The following is a 26,298-nucleotide window of genomic DNA, read 5'->3' as shown; positions in this document are numbered from 1 at the left end:
ATGGACGCTGAAGAAATTCGGAGAACCATCAGGTACACAACTAAATATAGAATTCTCAATAGAGGAGGCTAAAATGGCCAAGAGACACATATGAAAGTGCTCAACATCCATAGCCATCAGGGAAATGCAAATCAAAACAACTCTTACTCCTGTCAGAATGGCCAAAATCAATAACAACGAAGACAATTTATGCTGGAGAGAATGTGGAGAGAGTGGAAAACTCCTCCACTACTGGTGGGAGTGCCAACTTGTACAGCCACTTTGTAAAGCAGTATGGAGTTTCCTCAGGAAAATGGGAATCCAGCTACCACAAGACCCAGCAATTCCACTCTTAGGCATATATCCAAATGAGGCAAATTCATACAACAAGTGCATCTGCTCCACTATGTTCATAGCAGCATTATTTGTAATACCCAAAAGCTGGAAGCAACCTAGATGCCCCTCAACTGAAGAGTGAATAGAGAAAATGTGGTACATTTACACAACGGAGTATCACTCAGCAGAAAAAAACAATGGAATCTTTGAAATTCGCAGATAAATGGTTAACATTGGAAGAAACCATTCTGAGTGAGGCAACCCAGTCACAAAAAGACAAATATGGTATGTACTTACTCATATATGGATTTTAGACATGGATCAGGAGAGTGCCGGACTGCACTTCCACTGATAGAAAGTCTGGGAAACAGGAAGGAACCTAAATAATATGCATAGTATCCAAGAGAAGAGGATGGAGGCAAGATCCTCTGAACAGATGGGGGGAGTGGGAGGTGGGAAGAAGAGAGGGTGAGAAGAGGAAGAGAGAGTAGGTCATGGGGGAACGGGAAGGTTGAGTGGGGGCGTAGAATTGGGAGAGGAGGGAATCATAGGTTAGAAGATAGATCAGGCAGCATTGTGACCTCTACTGATCTAAAGGGATGACACCAAATGGCAAGCTAAGTAATAGTGGAGAGACCACCTCGAATGCCCATTCCTGATAATGAACTTGATGTCTATAACCATCTTGGAGCTTTCATCCAGTGGCTGATGGAAGCAGAGGCAAACACTCACAGTTAAACACTGAACTGAACCCAAGGAAACCAGTGACAGAGAGAGAGTAACAACTAGCAAATTGGCAAAGAATGGGCTGGCAAAACCAGCAGAGACAGCTGATCTGATCAAGGGAGAGGTCTTGGACCCCAGACCGACAGCGGGGAGGCCAGCATGGGACTGATCTGGACCCCCCCGAATGTGCGTGTCAGTGAGAAGGCCTGGGCAACCTATGGGGCCCTGAGCAGTGGATCAGTGTTTATCCCTGGAATACAAACAGACATTGTGTGTCCATAGCACAAAGGGGTTGCTCTCTCAGCCTGGACTCTTAGGGGAGTGCCTGGACCCTACCCTGAGTGAAATGACAGACTCTAGATATCCCCTATGTGGAAGGAATTGACAATAGGGTGGGAGGCTGGGGGGGGATGGGGGGTGCGGGAGGAGGGGTGGGAGAGGGAACTGGGATTGACATGTAAAACTAGCTATTTAAAATTAAAATAAAAAATTTAAAAAGTGCAAAAAATGAGCAGCCCTATTATATACAGATGATAATTGGGCTGAGACAGAAATTAGAGAAACATCACCCTTACAATGGCCACAAACATCATAAAATAACATAAGGTAACGCTAACCAACTAAGGGAAAGACCAGTATAGCAAGAAATTTGAGTCTTTAAAGAAAGAAATTAAAGAAGTTACTAGAAAATGGAAAGATCTCCCATGCTTCTGGATAGTTAAGATCAGCAGTAAAAAATGGCAATCTTGCCAAAAGCAATCTACAGATTCAATGCAATTTCCATCAAAATCTCAGCACAATTCTTCAAGACCTTGAAAGAACAATAGTCAACTTTATATGGAAAAGCAAAAGACCCAGGATAGCCAAAACAACCCTGTACATTAAAGGAACTTCTGGAGGCATTACCATACCAATGTTCTTAATCACAGCTGGATCCCACATACTACAATAAAATTGTAACACGACTGTTGTGCTGTTGTGTGAGACATTGGGTAATTCAACACACACACACACACACACACACACACACACACTCACTCACCAAGAAAGGAAAAATCTTGTATGTAAGAAAACAAATGACAACCAATACTGGAGAAGATGTGTATAACAGAATGTTTGCCCACAGTTGATAGAAGTACAAACTCATACAACTATGTGACAACTGCCATAGATATTACTCAAAATCTAGAAATTTTCCATAGGCCCAAGCTAGTCCATCACTGGGCATAACCCTAAAGTAATCTGCATATATGACATAGATTCTTGCATATCCATGCTCACTAGTGTAATATTCACATGAGTTAAGCAAGGCAATGAACCAAGAATTTGCATGGACAATACAAAACAAAATGCATATGCACAACAGAACTTTATGTATCAGTAAAAAAATGAAGTTATGAAATTTGAAGGACAATGGATGGAACAGGAAAACTTTATGCTGTGGCAACTCAGAAACATGAAGAAAAATGCAGAATTTCCTCCCTCATGTGTGATTCCTAGCTTGAAATTTCTAAGTCAGTGTATTGTGGTTATTTACAAGGTGGAAAGTAGTAATTTCCCATTGATATGATGGGAAGATAGTGGAATGTATGTAATATTGAAATATAGAGGAGAACAGTGGTTGTATGAGAATGGGGCATATGGGAGATTAGTGGGAGATGAACCAAAATGAAAGGTGCATAATAAATATGTGGAAACCAACTATTACCCAAGCCAATTAAAAATACTGGCTCACATAAAGTTAACAAGAAGGTGCCCTGCATGGCTGGAGAATGATTCTCTTAGGGACCATAGTTATTAAGTGGAAAGCCTGAGTACTGACCCATCCCTTAAAAGGACATTTATACAGCCCCTATTATGGTTTAAGGAATAACACATAATATGCATGCCAGAAATTGTCAATGAAAAAATTTGATAACAGTCATTTAAAATCATTGAAGATAGGCTCTCACACCCAGGAAAACCACTTATTAAATTTGAAGAACTATAACTTTACCAAGAAAAGACAGACTAATGAAATCAAGGTCACTAAGCCAGGTCTGAATCTGAAAAGGTTAAAACACTCAAGGTGACACAAGGACCAAATGTGCAATACAAGAACAAGCTATTATAAGAAAATTGAGAAAACACCACACAATCAACATGAGGACAGGAAGTGAATAATGCACATCTCTCAATAATATATTGAATTTTAATGGCCTCAATTCAACAATAAAATTCACAGATTAACAGAATGGCTCAGAAAACAGGATTCATCAAGTTCTCCTTCCAAGAAACTCACCTCACCATCAAAGACACCATTTTGACATAAACGAATGATAAAGACAGTGCATGCAAACATTGGTGCATTGATTCTACTGTATTCCAAAATATACTTCAAAATAAAATTAGTCAGAAGAGATGGCAGGAACAATTCATGCTAATTCAGGAAATCAACCACACCAAGAGGACATTGCAACCATCAACATACATGCACCAAACACAGGAGAACTGGTGGAGAGTTTCTTTCTGTGATCCCATTGACATTATTGCTCTGCCTACATTACAAATAATTTGCAGTAAATAAAGAGGACACTCATGGTGTAGATCACCTACACTGTTATGATATCTTTACACATTAGATGTGCTTCTCTCCTAGTAATTGGGATCATGAGCTCTTGGTCATACTTTGTGTTATCCTAGGAGTGAGAATTTTTTTCTATGGTATAATGCTTTACTGCTATGCTCACAGTGGAAGGAAACCACTAAAATATTCATCTTTCAAAGGGTCAGAGAATATGGTAGATGACATGGTCAAAAGAATTTAAAAGCCAGGAGAGGTAGAGTATCATGGCACTAGTCCTCTGAACTCTGGATATCCTAGTCTATTATAGTAAATTCCAGACAAGCCAGAAGTGCCTCATTGAGACCATCTCTCAAAAGAACACACAACATAAAACTAATGAGATCAGATTGGATAAGCCTCTGCTGCAGGGTATGATGCTACTTAGTTCTCATAGGACACACACAGTAGAGGAGACATGCTTTTAAACATATGCAGCTGAGTGAGTGGATATGATACTATATGTAGGAATAAAGGCAACTGTCACTACAGGGAAGTTACAGACTTCAGTTTCAGAAGCTGCTACAGAATAAAGTGATCTAGATCACATGGCAAGATATTGTGGAAGAGGATTGTAGCTGGGGCCGCACACCTGCAAGCATCTTCCTTTGCTGTCTGCACTACTATGTGTCTCTACTGTAAAGAATGATTGTTTCGCTTCTGAGACTGGACAGGTAAAGTGTTAGACTGATGAATTAACCTGATGCCTTCAGGGCTGCAGTGTTTTTGGATGGAAACACTTGTGAATGTGATTGTTCTGTGCTCATGTCTGGGACAGAATCTTGTTTTTCTTTTCTGTCAATGTCATTGACCATGAAGGGAAGGTTGACATCTTCATGTCTCAGAAAGTGCAGACTCAGAATGAGGCAAGTAAATGTGTATGAGAGAATCACAAAGATACACACAGAGGTGGGCACATACATTTAATTGCTGGTGGAACTCTTGTAAATATGGTGCCTATATCACTTCAAATACTTGTTCCTAGTTTCTAATCCTGCAGATCCAAAACCTGTTGCCATAGTACATATTGTCACTACAGTTTATTCTTCAGTGACAGTGATGTGAGTAAGACAATTTCATCTAAGATTGTCCTTACTAGGGCTCCTGGATTCTGAGCATCCTCTATATCCATGGTTACATACTACTGAGAGGTACAGGACGAAAGGGAATGAGAAAGAGAGAGAGGCAGAGAGGATGAGCCAGGGACAGAAAGAGAATTAGAGAGAGAAAAGCTGGATGCACTGAGAGAAAAATGCATAAAATCCTTGTTTTGTTCACATTATTATCATTTCTTAAATCAACTCTGTAAGAAAACATCAGAGAAACCAGGGTATTTCCCTTTCTACCATGACAATTTAATGACGTCACTTTTATAATATGAATAAGTTAAAGATAAGTTGTAAAATTAGTAGAAATCAGTGGAAAAGAAACTGAATGTTGCATGGTACTTGCTTATCTTTTATGGTTGCCTGAATTTTTTTCAGGATTATTCCAAAAATAGAAATAAAATATGGTTAACATTCCTGTAGCAACACATTTTGAGCAGTATTAAGTGTGTTTCTGGGAGATTGTTATTTTCTTTAGTGCTAATGAATATGCTTTCTGCTCTGACTTAATTTTCTAATCAAATATCTGATGAATATTATATAGTTTAATATTCTAATATATGTCAGGAAACATGTTATAGATTCCACAGTTGCACTGAGGCTTCCACCCCGGAGGAGGAACGAGCCAATATACCATAGTTTCCTTCTCCACCCATGGAACCAGGCCTAGAGTGGCTGCCAGTGCTTGGGGTCTACTGCTGCCTCTTCCATCCCAGTGGCAGGAGATAATGCTCCCTATTCTCCTGCCCCTCCCATGGTTCCAGGTAAACCAGGGACCATTTCTGGAAAGCCTGCCTGGGCCTGGGCTCTACCACTGACTTCAACCCTGGCAGAGTCGGCAGGAGCTAAGGTACCATAGTTTCCTGCTCCATACTGGTGCTAGGGGAATGCCACCATGGCTTCAGTCCCAGAGGCAGGAGCAAAGTCACCCAAGCATCCTAGATTCCTGCTCCACCCACATGACTAAGACTATCAGGGCCTGTCTCCAAGCCACACTCCTGTGCCTGGGGTATACCACTGGGGCTCCCCCCCATCCCATTTTTCCACACACAACCAGGATGTGGAGAGCTACCAGAAGAGTGGAGTTGCCTATAACCAACAGAAGGGAATGACATAAAAAAACAACTTCATGGAAATGATAGAGGCACTCAAAGAGGATGAGAAAATCCCTTAAAGAGATGGAAGAAAAAAAATCCAAAAATGCAAGACATGGAGCAAAAGACAAAACAAAACTCCAACTGTGCAAGGGATGAAATATGAAATAGAAACAATAAAAAAGTCTGAAGGAATGCTGGAAATATAAAAGCTGAGAACACTGTCAGGTACTACAGATGCAAGCATAGCCAACAGAATACAAGAGATTGAAGAGAGAATCTCAGGTGTTGAAGATACACTAGGAGAATTATTAGATTCATCAACCAAAGAAAATTTTAAGTCCAACAAATCCCGAATACAAAATATCCAGGAAATATGGGACACCGTGAAAAGACCAAACTTAAGAATATTAGGTACAAAAGAAGTGAAGAAACCCAACTCAAAGAGTCAGAAAACATATTCAACCAAATAATTGAAGAAAATTTCCCAACCTAAAGAAAGACATGCCAATGAAGGAACAAGAAGCTTACAAACACCAAGTAGAGTAGACCCCCCCCTAAAAATCACCTCAACACATAATAATCAAGACACAAAACATACAGAATAAAGAAAGAATATTAAGAGCAGCTAGGGAAAAAGGCCATGTTACATATCAAGGAAAACCTATCAGAATTTCACCTGAATTCTCCATGGAAACTATGAAAGCCAGAAGGCCCACAAGACAGAAACTTAACAAGGATGCGAAGGACCTAATAGAAGTTATGACCCAATTGGTTTTAACAGACATCTGTAGAACACTCCATCCAAACACAAAAGAATATACCTTCTTCTCAGCTCCACACAGAACCTTCTCAAAAATCCACCACATACTTGGCAACATAGCAAACCTCAACAGGTACAAAAAATGGAATAACTCCGTGTATGTTATCAGACCATCATGCCTTAAAGTTAGAATTCAACAATAACACAAATCACAGAAACATGCAAACAAATGGAAATTGAATAATACACTGTGGCACCACTCCTGGGTCAAAGAAGAAATAAAAAAGAACTTAAAGATATCATAGAATTCAATGAGAATTAAGACACAACATACCCAAACTTATGGGACACATTGAAAGCAGTGCTACGAGGGAAGTTCATAGCACTAAGTGCCCACAAGAAGAAACTGGAGAATAGTCACACTAGAGATTAACAGCACAACTTAAAGCTCTAGATCAAAAGGAAGCAATCTCACCCCAGATGCCACGAAATAATTAAATTGAGGGCTGAAATCAATAAAGTAGAAAATCCAGAGAACCATCAGGTCATATTTTGAAAAGCTGTACTCCACAAAATTTAACAACTTAAAGGAAATGGGCAATTTTCTGAAAAAATGTTACTTACCAAAATTAAATCAAGAACAGAGAAGCAATCTAAATAGTCCTATAACACCTAAGGAAATAGAAGCAGTCATCAAAAATCTCCCAACGACAAAAAAGCCCAGGGTCAGAAGGCTTCAGTGCAGAATTTAACCAGAAATTCGAAGAACAGGCTATACCAATTCTCCTGAAAGTATTCCATGCAACAGAAGCAGAAGGGTATTTTCCAAACTCTTTTTAAGAGCCTTCAATAACATTGATATCCAAGCCACACAAAGACACAACTAAGAAAGAGAACTTCAAACCAAAATCCCTCATGAACATGGATGCAAAAATACTAAATAAAATACTGGCAAAGCAGATCCAAGAACACATCCTAAAAATCATCCATTATGATCAAGTAGGCTTCATCCCAAGGATACAGGGATAGGTCAATATATGAAAATCCATCAATGTAATCCACCATAGAAACAAGCTGAGAAACAAAAATCACATGATCATCTCACTAGATGCTGAAAAATCCGTTGATAAAATCCAACACACATTCATGATTAAGGACTTGGAGAGATCTGGGATAACAGGAACATACATAAATTTAATAAAAACTATATACAGCAAACCAATAGCCAACATCAAAATAAATGGCGAGAAACTTAACACTATTCCTCCAAAATCAGGAACAAGAAAGGTCTGTCCACTCCATATCTGTTCAATAATGTACTTGAAGTTCTAGCTAGAGCAATTAGACAATAAATGGAGATCAATGGGGATACAGATTGGAAAGGATGAAGCCACACTTTCACTATTTGCAGATGATATGATATTTTACATAAGAGACCAGAAAAACTCTACCCGGGAACTCCTACAGCTGATAGTTCTCTTTTTAAAAGTGAACTCGACTGTGGTTCCCATCCCAGCAGGAACCAATACACCACAGCATTCTAGTCTCCTTCTCCACCCACAGGACTAGGTAAACCAGAACCTGTTTCTAGGCTGCCTCCCTGTACTTGGGGAGTGCCACTGTGGTTCCCATTCCGGTAGGAGCCAAGGCACCCCAGTACCCTAGTCTCCTTCTCCATGTCTAAACTGGGGTCTGTTTACGGGCTACTTTCCTGTGCCTGGGGATTACCACTGTGGTTCCCATACTGGCAGAAGCCAAAACCCAACAGCATCCTAATACATTTCTCTGTCCAGGGGACCAGGAAGAGGAGAGCTACAAGAGTATTGGACATACTTGCAAACAAGGGAAGGGAATCCTGGTTCCATACCCACCAGGAGAGGAAGAGAATCTTTCTGCACCCACTGTTAGAAGACAATATGAAAACAAATCAACAACAGAAAAACAAATATGACACCGCCAGAGACAAGAGATTCTATACCACCAAGACAAAAATATTCCAATGCAAATGAAACAGAAGAGAATGACTTTACAAGCAACTCCATGAATATGACAGAGGCCCTCAAAGAGGACATGAGAAAATCCATTAAATAGATGGAAGAAAAAGCAAACCAAAATATGCAAGAAATGGAGGAAAAGGAAAAGCAAAAATTGCAAGAAAAATTCAAACAGGGCAAGGGCAGAAAATTGAAATAGAGACAATAAAAAGAGTATGAAGGAATGCTGGAAATAAAAAAGCGATGCAAACGGTCAGATGTTACAGATGCAAACATAACCAACAGAATACAAGAGGTGGAAGAAAGAATCTCAGGGGTTGAAGATACACTAGGAGAAATAGATTCATCGACCAAAGGAAAATATTACATTCAGCAAATCCCTAACACAAATTTTCCAGGAAGTATGAGACACCATGAAAGACCAAACCTAAGAACAACAGGTGTAGTAAAAGGTGAAGAAACCTACGTCAAAGGGGAAGAAAACATTCAAAAAATCATAGAAGAAAACTTTCCCAACCTAAAGAAAGGCATGCCAATGAAGGTAAAAGAAGCTTACGGAACACCAAATAGAGTAGACCACAAAAATGTACCCTTGCCACATAATAATCAACACCCAAAACATATAGATTAAGGAAAGAATATTAAGAGCAGCTAAGTAAAAGGTCGAGTAAAATATAAAGGAAAACATTTCAGAATTATCCCTGACTTCTCCAAGGAAACTCTGAAAGCAAGAAGGTCTTGGAGAGATATCCCACCAACACTAAAAGACCAGGGATGCCAGTCCAGAATGCTAAATCCAGCAAAGATATCAATTGCTATAGATTGAGAAAACAAGATATTCCATGACAAAACTGTTTTAAGCAATACATGTCAACTAAGCAAGCCCTACAGAAAGTACTAGAAGGAAAACTCCAACTTAAGGAAGTTAACTGTACCCACAAAAATATAAGCAATAGAAAATCCCACTTTACCAAAAGCAAAAAGAAAAAGCAGGGTAAACCCACACACAATAACACCACAAGCAACAAATCAAAAACAAACAGGAATTAACACGCAATGGCCTTTAATTTCCCTCATTATTAATGGTCTTAACTCACCTATAAAAAGACACAGGCTAACAGAATGTATACGAAGACAGAATACATCCTTCTGCCCAATACAATAAACATACCTAAAATTCAAAGAGAGATGTTAAAACAAAATAAATGTTAGAATAAGATTTTCTATTCCCAGGGCAACCTGGGAAATAGGGAGGGGGAGAAGTGGAAGAGAGAGTAGGACGTGGAGGAACAGGAAGGTCAACTAGGGGGGTAGGATAGGGGGAAGAGGGAATCATAGGTAATAAGACAGATCAGGCACCATTGTGACCTCGAGTGATCTAAACGGATGACAGCAATTGGCAAGCTAAGCAATAGTGTAGTGACCACCTCGAATGCCTATTCCTGATAGTGAACTTGATGTCTATAAACATCCTAGAGCCTTCATCCAGTGACTGATGGAAGCAGAGGCAAACACCCACAGTTAAATACTGAACAGACCCCAAGGAACCCAGCGACAGAGAGAGAGGAGCGATGAGCAAATTGGCAAAGAATGGGCTGGCAAAACCAGCAGAGACAGCTGATCCGAACAGGGAAGAGCTCTTGGACCCCAAACCCACAGCTGGGAGGCCAGCATGGGACTGATCCAGACCCCCTGAATATGAGAGTCAATGAGGAGGACTGGGCTACCTATGGGGTCCTGAGCAGTGGATCAGTGTTAATCCCTCGATTGCTAACAGATATCGTGTGTCCATAACACAAAGAGGGTTGCTCTCTCTGCCTGGACTCTTAGGGGGAGTGCATGGACCCTACCCTGAATGAAATGATAGACTCTAGATATCCTCTATGCGGAAGGAATTGGCAATAGGGTGGGAGGATGGGGGGATGGTGGTGGGGTGCAGGAGGAGGGGGAGGGAGAGGGAACTGGGATTGACATGTAAAACAAGCTATTAAAAATTTTTTAAATGTTAAAAAAAAGATTTTCCAATCAAAAGAACCTAAGAAATAAGGATGGGTAGCTATCCTAATATATAACAAATTAGAATTCAAACTAAAATCAACCAAAAGTGATGGAAAAAGGTCATTTTATATTCATCACAGGAGGACTGCAGATAGATATATGTCTATCGCCATGCACAAACTTAAGTCCAAATGTATCAAAGACCTCAACATAGATCCATCCACACTGAACCTCTTAGAAGAGAAAGTGGGTGGTACCCTTGAACAAATTGGTACAGGAGACCACTACCTGAACATAACACCAATAGCACAGATGCTAAGATGGAAAATTGATAAATGGGACCTTCTGAAACTGATAAGCTTCTGTAAGACAAAGGACACAGTCAATAAGACTGTATGACAACTACCTTATATGCCATCCTAGGACCTTCATCCAGTGTCTGATGGAAGCAGAGGCAGACACCCACAGCTAAATAGTGAACTGAACACCTGGAACCCAGTTGCAGAGAGGGAGGAGTGATGAGCATAGTGGTCTAGACCTGGCTGCTGAAACACATAAACACAATTGACCTGAACAAGGGGCAGCTCTTAGACCCCAGACTGATGCCTGAGTGGCCAGCGTGGGACTGATCCAGGTGGGTGTCAGTGAGGAGGCCTCGGCAATCTATAGGGCCTTGAGTAGTAGATCAGTATATATCCCTGGCATAAAAATGGACTTTGGGTGCCCATCCCACCTTGAGGGATGCTCTCTCAGCCTGGACAACATAGGTTAGGACCTACTCATTGTCCTGTATGAAATGACAGACACTGTGGATCCGACATGGAGGGCCTCACCGTCCCGGGAGAGCATTGAGAGGATTGGGTTGGGGGATGGGGGTTGGTGGGGGGCCAGGGAGGAGGGGAGTGAGATGGGATTGACATGTTATGTAAGCTTATTTCCAATGTAAATAAAAAAATAAAAAAGTGAACACAGATCTCTTCTCTTCTCTGCAGGCATCGTGATTCACTCACCATGTAGAACATGAGAGTAATAACAAGTCCAGATCATTTCTCAGGTAAGATAAGACCTTACAGAAATACTTAGGTTGATAGAAATTGATTAATCATTAAGTCAGAGTTAACTAGTAAGATACCATAGCTAATGACCAACAGATTTATACTTAATATAAATCTTGTGTGTTCATTTGTGTTTGACGTCACTATGGGACCAGGCTGGCAGGAAGAGTTCATGTTACAAAATGGCAGCCTTAACGTGTGGCACGAATTTCCACTTAAAACTTGGCAAAAACTTAAAAAGGGACATTAGACACAAAAGAACAAAGCCAAGCACAGAGTCTTGGTGGCAGCATTTTCCCAGGTAGTCTCTGTTTTACTAGAGACAAGCACAGACTCGCTCGGCTCCTTTAAGGGAGCTATTCTGACTCAGCATTAGTGGCAAAAAACTGCAGGGCTCTTTCAGAGGACCAAACTACCAAACAAAAATGGTGTGTATGAGCATGTGACAGTGGCAGTGACCACATCTCCAAGTAGGCAGCATGCTGTTTGATGGCAGCATAGACCAAGGCATTGTACAGAGCTCCCAGTGCTGGCGTTAAATGTATCCCCACCATCTTGGAAAGACAGTGGCTAAAGCAGCCACGGCTCTGATTTTAGCAACGTTGTTTAGAGGATAAAGATTTACAGTAAATACAGATTCAGATGAAGTGAAACCTCTAAAAGTTTTACTATGCGTTTAAAAAAATACACACAGGCTTGTGAGAGAAAGGAAACCGGATAAAGCAATTAATCAAAGAAAGAAATAAATAGAGTAGCTGGGATGTGGTGGCACACATCTTTAATCCCAGGGCTCAGGAGACAGAAGCAAGTAGATCTCTGTGATTTCAGTGCCAGCCTGCTCTACAGAGTGAGTTGAAGGACAGCCAAAGGGACACAGAGTAAACCTGCCTCAATGAATGAAAAAATTAAAGTAAAAGAAATATAGTATTGATAAATAAATAAATAAATAAGCCACACAAGGATGGAAAATACACAGAGAGTATAGATATTGTATGCTTCTGTGTTGTCTTTGCATGGTTTGACTGCTGAGGAAAGAACAACATCTGCTAAAATAAATGCTGCTGGATTAATCCTAATTATAACTTTTAAAAGTGCCTTGATTTCAAAATTTAAGTATAAGGACATGTTACTTTGGAAAAGAAGTTTTGCTTGTGTTTCCACAGAAAATGAAAAGCTATGGATTCCTTCCAGATTAATATGGTTTGATCAAGCAAGACCCCCGGAAGCAGTGTCCCAACTGATCCAGCATCCAAAACTGCTGATCTGGTGTAGCTGCAGAGTAATACAGCCAAGATTTTGCCAGGTTTCTGTTTTAGGAGGCTCTCCAATGATATTTCTGTGTCATCAAACAGCAGTAAACAGTTTGGAGAGGACAACACCCATATTCCCAAATACTGTTTATAAATGCTTGTTTTCATTTAAATGGGGTTGGTTATACATGTTAATGGTCACAGTCAATCACTTTTTAAAGTAGAAAATGGGAGTATGATATAGAAATGAATACTTTGCATTGGTATGGATTTTGGATTATTGATACGAATTTAAGGTCAGTTTTGTGATATGCATATTTCTCTTCTTGTTTCGATATTGTGTTTATACAGATCTTTTAAAATGTAATGCATAATTAAATATAGATTGTATGTAGTCACCTATAATAGTGAAAACTTATAGTTAGGCTAGTTAGGTTTTCTAGATACACAGAGGTGCATTTGACATGGATAGATAGTCTTCAAACCCTTCAAAGACCTACAGATTATGGCATTTAAAATCATTAAGGGATTTTAATGACAGTGAGACACAACTACTCCTGGCAATACCAATTGCGTCTGAGAGGGAGATAGACATTGAAGAAACCTCCTTATGGAATTTGCCTTTTGCATGGCAGAAATAGCCATTTGGGCAAGAAACTATTCTTGCCTAGACCGTTTGACTGTGGCTGTATTACCTGAACATGCAGGACGCAAAGGAAAATGACTGCTGAACTTACAAAACAAAATGGACAGTCTTAAAGGATTCTTGTTTCATGGAAGAGTCTCCCAGATATTCTGTAAGACACAGAAAAATGACTGACAAACTGCCATTGTAGGCAGTTTAAATTTTCCTGATTTGCTGAGAAGTGTGACAGACACTCTATGACTTGTAGGCTGAGGATGGATGCCCCAACATTACAGAGGAACATGGATGACTGCTCAGGTAGCAAGATGTCTCTGTTGATTCTAGAGTTTATATACAATTCTTTTGTGATGTTGAATAGAGTTAAAGACAGTTATCGTTACTATTTTTCATTTTATATGATAATAGAAAACTTACTTATAAGGCGTTAGACTCACAAATATAGATGGATGATATAATATTTTCTTTAAATCTTGCTAAATGTTAATGGACTAAATGTAACTATAGCACTTACTTCATAACTGTTTGGCTATATGTAATTTGACTATGTTAAAGCTAAAACCCTTCTTTTTATTCAGACAGAAAAGAGGAGATGATGGGGAATGTTCTTCTGTATACATGTTGGAAGTACTTAGATTAGTACTTATGGGTTAAGAATAAGTAGACAGTGTCGCCAGACAACAACTTTAATAAAAAATAAAATCAAATAAACTGAACACCTGGTTTCTCCTCACAAGATTCCTTCATCTACTCCTGTTCCCAATATATACTTGAATTCCTTGTAAGCATGTCTCATATCTTCATTGTTGTACTTGGACGTGTTATCAGGCCTAGCATCGCAGTATAACATGAGCCGGGTATTTGACATTAAACTCCATTTAAAACAAGCATGCAACAACAATTTGTACCAGCACTCCTCTGACCAGCATGACTACCTCAGTTAGTTTGCATCTTTATTCTTACATACCTTAATTTGTAGTATGTCTTCTTCCTCTCTGAAAGTCTCATCCCACACATGATTGTGGAAGATGGAATTAAGGAGAGAGGTCCAAAGTGAAAATACAGCTATTCAATGGAATACTGGCTGCAGTCACTCTCCCCAAATCACAATTTTCTGATTACACCCAGAGAAGACATAATGATTCAAAAGCTCTCCTTTGAAATACAGACTCAGGATTACAGACAGCACCTCCCTCCTCCATCTCCCCAGTTTGGAGAGAGTATTTTGTTGTTTTGTTTGGAGCATCTGTTTCTCATTTGGGAAGGAGTGTGTCCAGGGCATTATTATTGGTTTAGCCATAATCAATACAAAACCTTGAACTCTTACACATCTTTCACACAGCCAAATCATGCTCGTATCCTACCATATATTTTTCCACACAGTGATCCCTTTGCCCTCCAGAGTAGACTGGAAATGACTGGGTATTTCAGATATCCCCACCAAGGAATCTGATCATGTGGTTTTGCTTTTGCAGTATATTTATATGGTGGATTACATTGATAGACTTTTGTATGGGGAACCATCCCTGCATTCCTGAGATGAAGCCTACTTGATCATAATGGATGATTTATCTGATGTGTTCTTGTATCTGATTTGCCAGTATTTTATTGAGTATTTTTTCATCAATATTCATGAGGGATATTTGTCTATAGTTCTCTTTGTTAGTTGTCTCGTTATGAGGTTTGGTTACCAAGGTAATTGTAGCCTTGTAAAAAGAGTTTGGGAATGGACCTTCTGTTTCTCTTTTGTGGAATACTTTGAGGAGTATTAGTATTAGCTCTTCGTTGAATTTCTGGTAGAATTCTGTACTGAAGCCATCTGGGCCTGGACTTTTTTTTTGGGAGAATTTGATGACTACTTCTGTTTCATTAAGGGTTATAGGTATGATTAAATTGATTATCTGTTCTTTATTTAATTTTGGTAAGTGATATCTATCCAGGAAATTGTCCATTTCCCTTAGATTTTCAAATTTTGTTGAGTACAGGTGTTGAAATTATGACCTGAAAAGTCTGTGGATTTCCTCAGCATTGATTGTTTTTATTAATTTTTTTATTTTTAAGATTAAATTTAGATTAGAAACATGATTGCTTCAAAAGTCAGTTCCAGATCCCTCTCCTTTTCCCTCCCCTACTCCCGTGCCCTCACCCCAACTCCCCCATTATCCCCTCACTTCGCCAGGGAGGGTGAGGCCTTACATGGGGGTGTCCATAGACTGTAATTTCATCCAGAGCAGGGCCTAGACCCTCCCCCAAATAGTTCAGGGTGAGAGTTCATCGCACATTGTTGGATAGGAGTCCAAAGTCCGTGTGTATACTCGGGATGAGTACTGATCTACTGCCCCAGGCTCAATAGATTACCTAGGCCTCCTCACTGACACCCCCATTCAGGGGTTCTAGATCAGTCCCATGTTGGATTCCCAGGCATCAGCCTGGGATTCAAGAGTTAACCCTTCTCAGGTTAGCTGTTTCTGGGGTTAAACCAGTCCAGTCTTAATCCCTTTGGTCATCAGTCCTGCCTCTCTGTTACTGGCTTTCTTGAGTTCAGCTCAGTACTTAGCCGTGGGAGTCTGCCTCTTCTTCCATCAGCCACTGAATGAAGTTTCTGTTTCCCAGACTCTCTGGCCATGGGATTGTAGGCTGGCACTTCCCAGTCTATGTCTAAAATCCATATATGAGAGAGTACATGCCATGTTTCTCTTTTTGTGGCTGGGTTACCTCACTCAGGATGGTTTCTTCTAGTGTCATCCATTTGCCTGCAAATCTCAGGATTCCGTTGTTTTTTTCTGCTGAATAGTACTCCATTGTGTAAACGTACCACATTTTCTCTATCCACTCTTCGGTTGAGGGGCATCTAGGTTGCTTCCAAGTTCTGACTATTACAAATAATGCTGCTATGAACATAGTGGAACAGATATCCTTGTTGTATGAATGGGCATTTTTTGGATATATGCCTAAGGGTGGAGTTGCTGGGTCTTGTGGTAGGTTTATTCCCATTTTTCTGATGAAACTCCATAATGACTTCCAAAGTAGCTGAACCAGTTGGCACTCCCACCAGCAATGGAGGAGTGTCCCCCTTTCACCACATCCTCTCCAGCATAAATTGTCATTGGTGTGTTTGATTTTAGCCATTCTGACAGGAGTGAGATGGTATCTCAGAGTTGTTTTGATTTGCATTTCCCAGATGGCTAAGGATGTTGAGCACTTTCTCAAGTGCCTCTCAGCCATTTTAGACTCCTCTATTGAAAACTCTCTATTTAGTTCTGCAGCACACTTTTTAATTGGGTCCTTTGCTGTTTTGGAGACTTGCTTCTTGAGTTCTTTGTAAATTTTGGAGATCAACCCTCTGTCAGATGTGGGGTTATTTCCCATTCTGTGGGCTGCCTTTTTGTCTTGCTGACTGTGTCCTTTGCCTTACAGAAGCTTCTCAGTTTCAGGAGGTCCCATTTATTAATTATTGATCTCACTGTCTGTGGTACTGGTGTTATGTTCAGGAAGCTGTCTCCTGTACCAATTCGTTCAAGGGTACCACCCACTTTCTCTTCTAAGAGGTTCCATGTGGCTGGATTTATGGTGAGGTCTTTGATCCATTTGGTCTTAAGTTTTGTGCATGGTGATAAACATGTATGGATCTGCATTCTTCTACATGTCAGCCTCCAGTTATGCCAGCACCATTTGTTGAAGATGATTTCTTTATTCCGTTGAATATTTTTAGCTTCTTTGTCAAAGATCGGGTGTTCATAATGTGTGGGTTAATATCAGTGTTTTCAATTCAATTCCGTTGGTCTACCTGTCTGTTTTTGTGCCAATACCAAGCTGTTTTCTGGACTGTAGCTCTATAATAGAGCTTGAAGTCAGGGATGGTGATCAGCATTCATTGTTATGTCTCCATTTTCATTCCTGAGTTTGTTACTTGCATGTTCTCTCTCTGCCTTTTGGTTAGTTTGGATAAAGGTTTGTCTATCTTGTAGATTTTGTCAAAGAACCAATTCTTTGTTACATTGATTATTTGTATTGTTTTTCTAGTTTCTACTTTATTAATTTCAGGCCTCAGTGTGATTATTTCCTGCCGTCTAACCCTCTGGGTAATTTTGCTACTATTCGTTCTAGAGCTTTTAGTTGTGCTGTTAATTCCCTAGTGTGACTATTCTCCAGTTTCCTCATGTGAACACATAGTGCTATGAACTTTCTCTCAGTGCTGCATTCAAAGTGTCCAATAACTTTGGGTGTATTGTGTCTTCATTTTCATTGAATTCTAGGAAGTCTTTACTTTTTCTTTATTTCTTTCTTGACCCAGGAATGGTGCAATTGCGCGTTGTTAAATTTCCATGAGTTTGTAAGGTTTCTGCAATTGTTGTTGAATTCTAACTTTATAGCATGTGGTCTGATAAGATACAGGGGATTATTCCATTTTTTTGTACCTGTTGAGGTTGTCTGTGTTGCGGTGTATGTGGTCTGTTTTAGAGAAGGTTCCATGTGGAGGTGAGAAGAAGTTGTATTCGTTTGTCTTTGGAAGGAATTTTCTATAGAAATCTGTTAATCCCAATTGAGTCATAATTTCTAATAGCTCCTTTGTTTCTTTGTTAAATTTCTGTCTGGTTTTCCTGTCTAATTGTGAGAGTGGGGTGTTGAAATCTCCCACTATAACTGTGTGATTTCTTGTTGTGATTTGAGTTTGAGTAATGTTTCTTTTATGAACGTGGGTGCCTTTGTATTTGGACATTGATGTTCACAAATGAGACTTCTTCCTGATGGATTTTTCCTGTGACTAATATGAAATTACCTTCTTCATTTCTTTTGATTGATTTTAGTTTGAAGTCTACTTTGTTAGATATTAGGATAGCTACACCAGCTTGTTTCTTGGGTCCATTTGATTGGAAATTCTTTTCCCAACCCATAACTGTGAGGTAAGGTCTGTCTTTGAAGTTGAGATGTGTTTCCTGTATGCAGCAGAAGAATGGACTCTGTCTTACTATCCATTCTGTTAGCCTATGTCATTTTATAGGCAAATTAAGACCATTAATATTGAGGAAAATTAAGGACCATCGATTGTTCATTCATGTATTTGATTTGTTGTTGGTGTTGTTTGTGAATCTATCCCGGTTTTTCTTTTGGCTTTTGGTAAAGTGGGATTATCTATTGCCTATGCTTTTGTGAGTGTCAGTGGAATTTTCCTTCCAGTTTTTTATGTAGGGCTGGATTAGCAGATGTGTAATGTTTAAATATGTTTTATATGTTTTTGTCATGAAATATCTTGTTTTCTCCATCTACTGTGATTGAAAACTTTGTTGGGTATAGTAGTCTGTGTTGGTACCTGTGATTTCTAAGTGTTTGTAGAATATCTATCAAGGATTTTCTGGCTTTCAGAGTTTCCATGGAGAAGTCAGGTGTGATTCTGATTGGTTTGCATTTATATGTTACTTGGCATTTTTCCTTTGCTGCTCTTTATATTCTTTCTTTTTTCTGTATGTTTGGGATTTTAATTAATATGTGCTGAGGGAACTTTTTTGTGGTCCACTATATTTGGTGTTCTGTAGGCTTCTTGTACTTTCATTGGCATGTCTTTATTTAGGTTGGGAAAGTTTTCGCCTGTAATTTTGTTGAATGTTTCTGCACATGATGTGAGGTTGGCTTCTTTGCCTTCTTCTATACCTACTATTCTTAGGTTTGGTCTTTTAACGGTGTCCCATATTTCTTGGATATGATGTTTTAGGGACTTGTTGAACTTAATATTTTCTTTGGTCAATGGATCTCTTTCTCCTAGTGTATCATCAACACCTGAGATTATCTCTTCCATCTCTTGTATTCTGTTGGTCATGCTTGCATCTGTAATAGCTGACCATTTGCCAGCTTTTTTATTTCCAGCATTCCTCCAGACTGTGTTTTATTCATTGTCTCTATTTCGGCTTTCAACCTTTGCACTGTTTGAATTGTTTTTTGTAATTATTTTCTTGTATTATAATCTATTACTTGCATTTTTGGTTGGTTTTCTTCCATCCCTTTAAGGAATTTTCTCATATCCTTTTTGAGGGCCTCTATCATTTTCATAAAGTTATTTTTAAAGTCATTCTCTTCTGCTTCATCTGCATTGGGTTGTTCAATTCTTGCTGGTTCAGTCTCTAGACTCTTGGTGTCATATTTGTTTTTCTGTTGCTGAGTTTGTTTTTATATTTTCTCCTTCACATTGCATCTTACAGTGGATGCAGGAGTCTCTTACTCTCCTGGTGAATATGGTGCCAGGATTCCCTTCTGGTGCATGCAAGCAGTTGCAATACTCTGGTGGCTCTCCTCTTCCTGTGGATGTAGACAGTGCTAGTCCTGGGACCTTGGTTGTCTCAAGGTGGGCTGGCTCCCACTGGGATGGGATCAGCAGTGCACAGTCCCAATGCCTCAGCCAGTTGCATGCAGGCTACAGGAAGGCAGGCTGGAAATAGGCCTAGGCTTATGTAGTTCCATGGGCAGAGAAAGAGACTAGGATGCTGGCAGTCTCTTGGTGACTTGGCTCCTGCTGGGATGGGAACTGCAGGAGTAGACCCCAGGCACAGGATGGTGTCCTGGTAACAGGCCCAGGTTTACCTAGTCCTGTGGGCAGAGAAAGGGACTTGGATGCTGGCAGTCTTTGTGTGCATCGTCTCATGCTGGGATGAGAACAACATTTTGCATTGTATCTCCTTACATGATACTGCAAACTGGTATTTTTCATCTTTAACTCCAAGTCTTGAAATTTCTAGTCAAATAGGAGCACAGCAGCCTTTGAAGGATACTATGAAAGCATAGTCCAAAACATGTTACAATAGAAACTCCTGCCACAATCATAGATTTTAAGCTTCATATACATACTTAAATTGTGTCTTCATATATACATATATATACATATATATGCATACATATATATGGGGGTACATATATAGAAAGAAGACACTTTAATATAATGTTGAGACAGCATAGAAAGTTGTGAGTACTTAATACTCTGTAAATCATGACTTGTTCTGTTTTCCACCCTTCCTTTATGTTCTTGGATTGACTCTATGTTTGTTCAGTCTCATCTCCAGATTTGTTGGGGTGAAAGAGTGGATCTTCAGACTGTCTGGCTATCTTTGAACCCTCTTGTCTTTGGTATTTGGAATAATCTTTGCAGGATTCTGCACAGTCCAGTCAACTCAAGCTGGATCATTTCACCTGAATTTTGATGTGCAGAGGAGTTGATCTTATAAAATCTGTGGTGGTGATTTTCAGATCATTAGGGTTAGCATTATAAAAGCCTCAGTCTCTGAGATTCAAATGCTCTACTACAAGTACGGTGTCTTAATTCTGGTTCTCAGAAGCCTTTTCACGGTTCTTTCTGTCACCTGGAAACACGTAGTAGATATTTATGGTGAAACTACTCTTGAATTTCTACCCACTTTTCCTGTTAGGAAAGAAGTTCTGATAAAGATAACCACAGTCATGTGTTCCACATAGGAGCCACGGCAACCACTTTGTCACTCCGTGGTATGATTATGTTCCTATTCCAAATCTGGTCCCTGAAATACAGACTAACCTGAATGCCCAGAATGCTCCAAACAGGCCTGTAAAAATGCCTGAAACATGAGCTTTGGTGTTTGCAAAGTGTGTCAGGACACTCCTTGTTCAAATTTCCTATTGCTACACAATATTCACAATATTCTTGTCATATTCTACTCATTTAAAATATAACATTCCTTTGATATTCAGGCTGTGTCTGAAGCTTGTGTCTCCCTATATCTTTCTAATGTTTTCCCTTCTTTAAAGGTGTTCACATCCCAAGCTCTGCATGCAAAGATGATGTGTTCAGATAGTGTCAACTCCCTGTGGCAGAAAAAAGCACTGGTGAAATGAAAATGACACAAATCTTAGAAGCAACCCTAAGGTGAGAGGTTTGTTGTTAAAAGGAAATAAAACACAAGGAATGCAAGTACTTGTCGGTTTAGGGACATTTAAGCCCTAATGAGTATTGAAGATAGACAGTTAATCCCCTGTGAAAACTGTTTCTGATGTCTTCTCTGATGATGGGAATATCTGAAATTCCCAAGCATTTCCAGTGTTCTCTGATGGGCAAAAGAGGTCACTGTGAGGATCAAATGGATACATTATGGGGGTTATTCAAATGTTTGGAAGCTCTCTGAGGGTTATAAATTTCTATTAAACATATGTAAGTCACTAATAATGCCCTGGATCCACGTAGGTCCAACTAGGAAACAGGTGTTCTCACTGAAACAGTGAAATAGGCTCTCCAGTCTGGAGCGCTGTGGAAGGCAGCTGGTGTCTAAAATTCAATGTCCATTTCTAGCAAGAGCTTCTCTGGGTGTAGCTGGAAAACGGGGTTTCTAATGGGCAACACAAGGGGTGGTTACCACATCCAGTGTTCTATTGAATAACTGTATTTTCAATTTGGTCCTCTCCTCCTTGTTCTAACTTTCGGAAAATGTGTGAGATGAGACTTTATTAGAAGAAGAAGAGAAAGTAACAGTTTACTCATTATCTTACAAGTATACCACATGCAATGTTATGCTTAATGTATTAAAAGGTAACTGCAAGGCAAAACCCACATAATTTCAAAAGGGTCACCACCTTCGAGATGAAAAATGTATTAATTCTTTGGACTATGAAAGTGGGCCAACAAATGTGAAGTCCCATTAAATTTAATGCAGTAAAAAGGAAGATGAGTTTTTCATCTCTGAACAACTGCACATTCCCCATGCAGAAGACTCAGATATTTCGTCTGGAATAGGGCCAAATTAGCCTAAACTTGCAGGAATTAGAAAAGAGACCATTTTGCATTATTTTTGTCTTTACCACAGAACAATGCAAAGTGGATTTTTGATATGAGGATAGCCATGTGGTCAGCAAGATTCTTCCCAGTAGAGATCACCAAGAAAGATGCCAGAAAGGCCAGACACCAATTAAGGAAAAGGGATTCTAGAGGATTCTCAGCATGCCCACTCTCTGAGAGCAAATGTGCTCTCTGAGGAAAATTTCACACCATACACTTTCCATTTCCATGATTCCACAATGTTTATTTTCTGGGATGATTGTGAGATTTAAGTTAGGGAAAGACTATGGATTCTCAGTAGTTCTATGGATTGCAATGTGGCTATATTGACTTCACAGTTAATATCCACATTTATGCGAATACATACTGTATTCATATTTCTCACTCAGGATAAGATTTGTCTGTTTCCATTCATTTGCTTGAAGATTTCATGGTGTCATTTGTAATAGCTGAGTAATACTCCATTGTGTAAATGTACCACATTTTCTCACTTGCTTTGTCCATTTTTTCAGTTGAGGGAAATCTAGGTTATTTTCAATTCCTGCTTATTATGGATATATTTGGGGGCACAAAGCATGTGTGAATAACCAATCAATAACACACTTGACTCAAGTACTACTCCACGGAATGTAACCAATATATAGCAGTGCTTGGGTGAACAAGGACCTGAGACTGGATAGCTCAGGGACCTAGGGTAAAACCAAATGACTGGTCTAAACAAAGAAAAAACTGTAGTAATAAAATGACTCTTAATGATATTCATAGATCAGTGACTTGTTCCACTTGCAGCAGTTGGGAACAAATATGGAGACTCACACCAGACCTTCTGGTTAGGAAAGGGAAATAGAAAGCAGAGTTATGGATGGACAGCAGAATAAAGTGGGTAGGGAGAGGTAGGAGAAAGAGCATTGTGAGAGGGACTAGAGGGAGAGACAACTAAAAATAAGGGCCATTTGAGAGGTAGTACAGAAACAGTGCAGTAGAACTATTATAAAATATATACATAGATGAAGGTGATCTAAATGAAATCGCCAAATAACACGGAAACAGAAACACAATTGACCATCTCTGGTCACCAAACCAAGTTCCAGTACCAAGATTTGGCTGATTTTTTTTACCAAAGGGTCTCCACAGGAATATCCAAATAATACAGTCTGTTGCCAAGACAATAGCTCTCTCTCCCCTAACTGACAGGAAGAACCCATTTTTGGCGGTAACTGCTACACATATCATTGAATATGGAGATGTTGGTCTGGTGCCTACATAGAGCCTTCACTCTTCTATTCCACTGACTTTGGTACAGGAACAAACTGCATTATCTCAAAGCAGAAACGTATACAACAAGCCAGCCACAAAACCTTTATCAATAATGGTGAATGGTGTTCTACCCTGCAAGATATGTTAGGGTAATGGTGGCACAAAGATTTTCAGACTAACCAACTAAGAACTGATTTGACTTAAGGTTCACTCCAGGAGATGAAACGCATACTTGACATTGCTTGATTGACTGAGAATCAGAGAGTATAGTTCATGGATGTAGGGTAAAACTGAATAATACTAGTGTAAAAAAGGGAAAAATGCAGGGATAAAATGGCACCTAATCATATTCAAATAGAAGTACCTTGTTCAGCAATCATTAGAGAAGCTTTCTTCTGCAGCAGATGTGAACATATACAGAAATTAGGGGAGAGAGCAGAGAGAGAGACAGACAGACAGACAGACAGAGAGAGAGAGACAGAGAGAGAGGCTATAACATATATATATTAAATGGAATGCTTACGGAAATTAGGGGAGAGAGCAGAGAGAGAGAGCACGCTATAAAATATACAGATTAAATGGGATGCTTAAACCATATACCTACTTTCAGAACTCAGGGAACCACATTTAAAAGGAAGCAGAAAGACTATAAGTCCCAGAGGGAATGGAAGATACTAAAGCAAGATTACTAAAGCAACATGCAACATGAGCTATGCTTCTATGAATTCACAGATACTGAAGCAGCATGCACAGGGCTTATATTATTATATGACAGATCATCTGCATATATGTTATGGCTTCTAGTTCAGTGTTTGTATGGGATTGCTGAATGTGTTAATGACTGAGTGTCTGATTGTTGTGCCATATCTTGGGCTCTTTTCCTTCTGCAGTTTGTTGCATCCAACTTTGATGTGATTGTTTTTGTTTTATATTACCATAATTTAATTTGTTATGTTAAAATGAATGAATGGTATATCTAAGAATTAGTGTAAAGGCTAACTACTGACTATCATTTATTCTCCATAGAGTGGCACTGGGTACATCAACCTTTCCAGGACAGGCTTTATGTTTAGGAGTATTTGACAAACAATGGACTCCACAATTTTTTCTCTGCTTTTATTTGGTTGCACTCTGGTTGGTGGTCGTGGTGGTTATTGTTGTTGGGGTTTTGTTGTATTTATTGTTTTCTTCATTTATTTTGTGTAATGAATTTTTGTTAAAGAGAAGTTGATGGGTAGGGAGTTGGACAGGATCTGGAAGGACTTGGGTGAGGGGAAGAAAATGAACAAAATATATTTAAATTTAAAAGTTGTTTTAAAAAACTAATGATAAATACTGTAGATTCTTTTTCCTCAATATATGCTTTTATTTAAATTAGAAACATGAATGCTTCACATGTCAATCCCAGCTTCCTCTCCCACCCCTGCTCCCTTGTCCCTCAACCAGCCCTCTAAGCCCCCCAACCAATCGCCACATCCTTTCCCGGGGAGGGTGAGGTCCTCCTTGGGAGGATCTTCAAAGTCTGTCATTTCATCCAGTGAAGAACCTAGGCCCTTCCCCGTATGTCCAGCCTGAGAGAGCATCCCTCTATTTGGAATGGGCTCCCAAAGATCATTCATACACCATGATCTACTACACAAAGCCCCAGTGATTTCTGTGGACTCCTCAATGGCACTACATTCATGGAGTCTGTATCAGTCCCCTGTTGGCCTCTCAGCCATCAGTCTGGGATTCAAGAGCTCCCCCTTATCCAGTCAGCTGTCTTTGAGGGTTTAACCCTCATGGTCTTGACCGCTTTGCTCATCACTCCTCCATCTCTGTCACTAGGTTCCAGGAGTTCAGTTCACTGTTTAGCTGTGGGTATCTGTCAATGCTTCCGTCAGTCCCTGGATGAAGGTTCTAGGATGTCAATTAGTGTACTTATTAACCCTATCATCAAGGAGGGGCTGTTAATGTTGTCTCTCCACTATTGCTTAGTTTTCCAGTTGGTGTTATCCTTGTAGATCTCTGGAGATCTCACTAGTGTCAGCTCTCTCCTCAAGCCTATAATGAATCTATCTATTATGGTATCTCTCATTCTGCTCTCCTCTATTCTTACCTTGACTCAACCTTCCTGGTCCCCCATGCCTTCTTCTACCCTCCTCTTATCCCCCTCTCTTTTTCCTGGTTCTCTCTTCCCTCCCCTGATGTTTCCAATGGAGTACTATTCAGCAGAAAAAAATAATGGAATCATGAGATTCGCAGGCAAATGGATGACACTAGAAGAAACCATCCTGAGTGAGGTAACCCAGTCACAAAAAGAGAAACATGGCATGTACTCTCTCATATATGGATTTTAGACATAGATCTGGGGAGTGCCAGCCTACAATCCTATGGCCAGAGAGTCTGGGAAACAGAAACTTTATTTAGTGGCTGATTGAAGAAGAGGCAGACTCCCTTGGTTAAGTACTGAGCTGAACTCAAGAAAGCCAGTAACAGAGAGGGAGGACTGATGATCAAAGGGATTAAGACTGGGCTGGTTTAACCCCCCCAGAAACAGCTGACCAGACAAAGGTTAACTCTTGAATCCTAGGCATCAGCCTGGGAATCCAGCATGGGACTGATCAAGACCCCCTGAATCTGGGTGTCAGTGAGGAGGCCTAGGGAATCTATTGAGCCTTGGGCAGCAGATTAGTACCCATCCCAAGTATACACACGGACTTTGGAC

At 39.8% G+C, this 26,298-nt stretch overlaps 1 pseudogene; it reads left to right on the top strand.

Moving 5' to 3' along the window:
* LOC110339270 lies at positions 1-21,134 on the top strand (annotated as a pseudogene).
* The last annotated feature ends 5,164 nt before the right edge of the window (positions 21,135-26,298 follow it).

The sequence above is a fragment of the Mesocricetus auratus genome, unplaced genomic scaffold, assembly GCF_017639785.1.
Source record: "Mesocricetus auratus isolate SY011 unplaced genomic scaffold, BCM_Maur_2.0 Super-Scaffold_100003, whole genome shotgun sequence".
Classification (NCBI taxonomy): domain Eukaryota; kingdom Metazoa; phylum Chordata; class Mammalia; order Rodentia; family Cricetidae; genus Mesocricetus; species Mesocricetus auratus.
The sequence above is the reverse complement of the archived record's forward strand: the minus strand, read 5'-3'. Positions and strand labels throughout refer to the sequence as shown.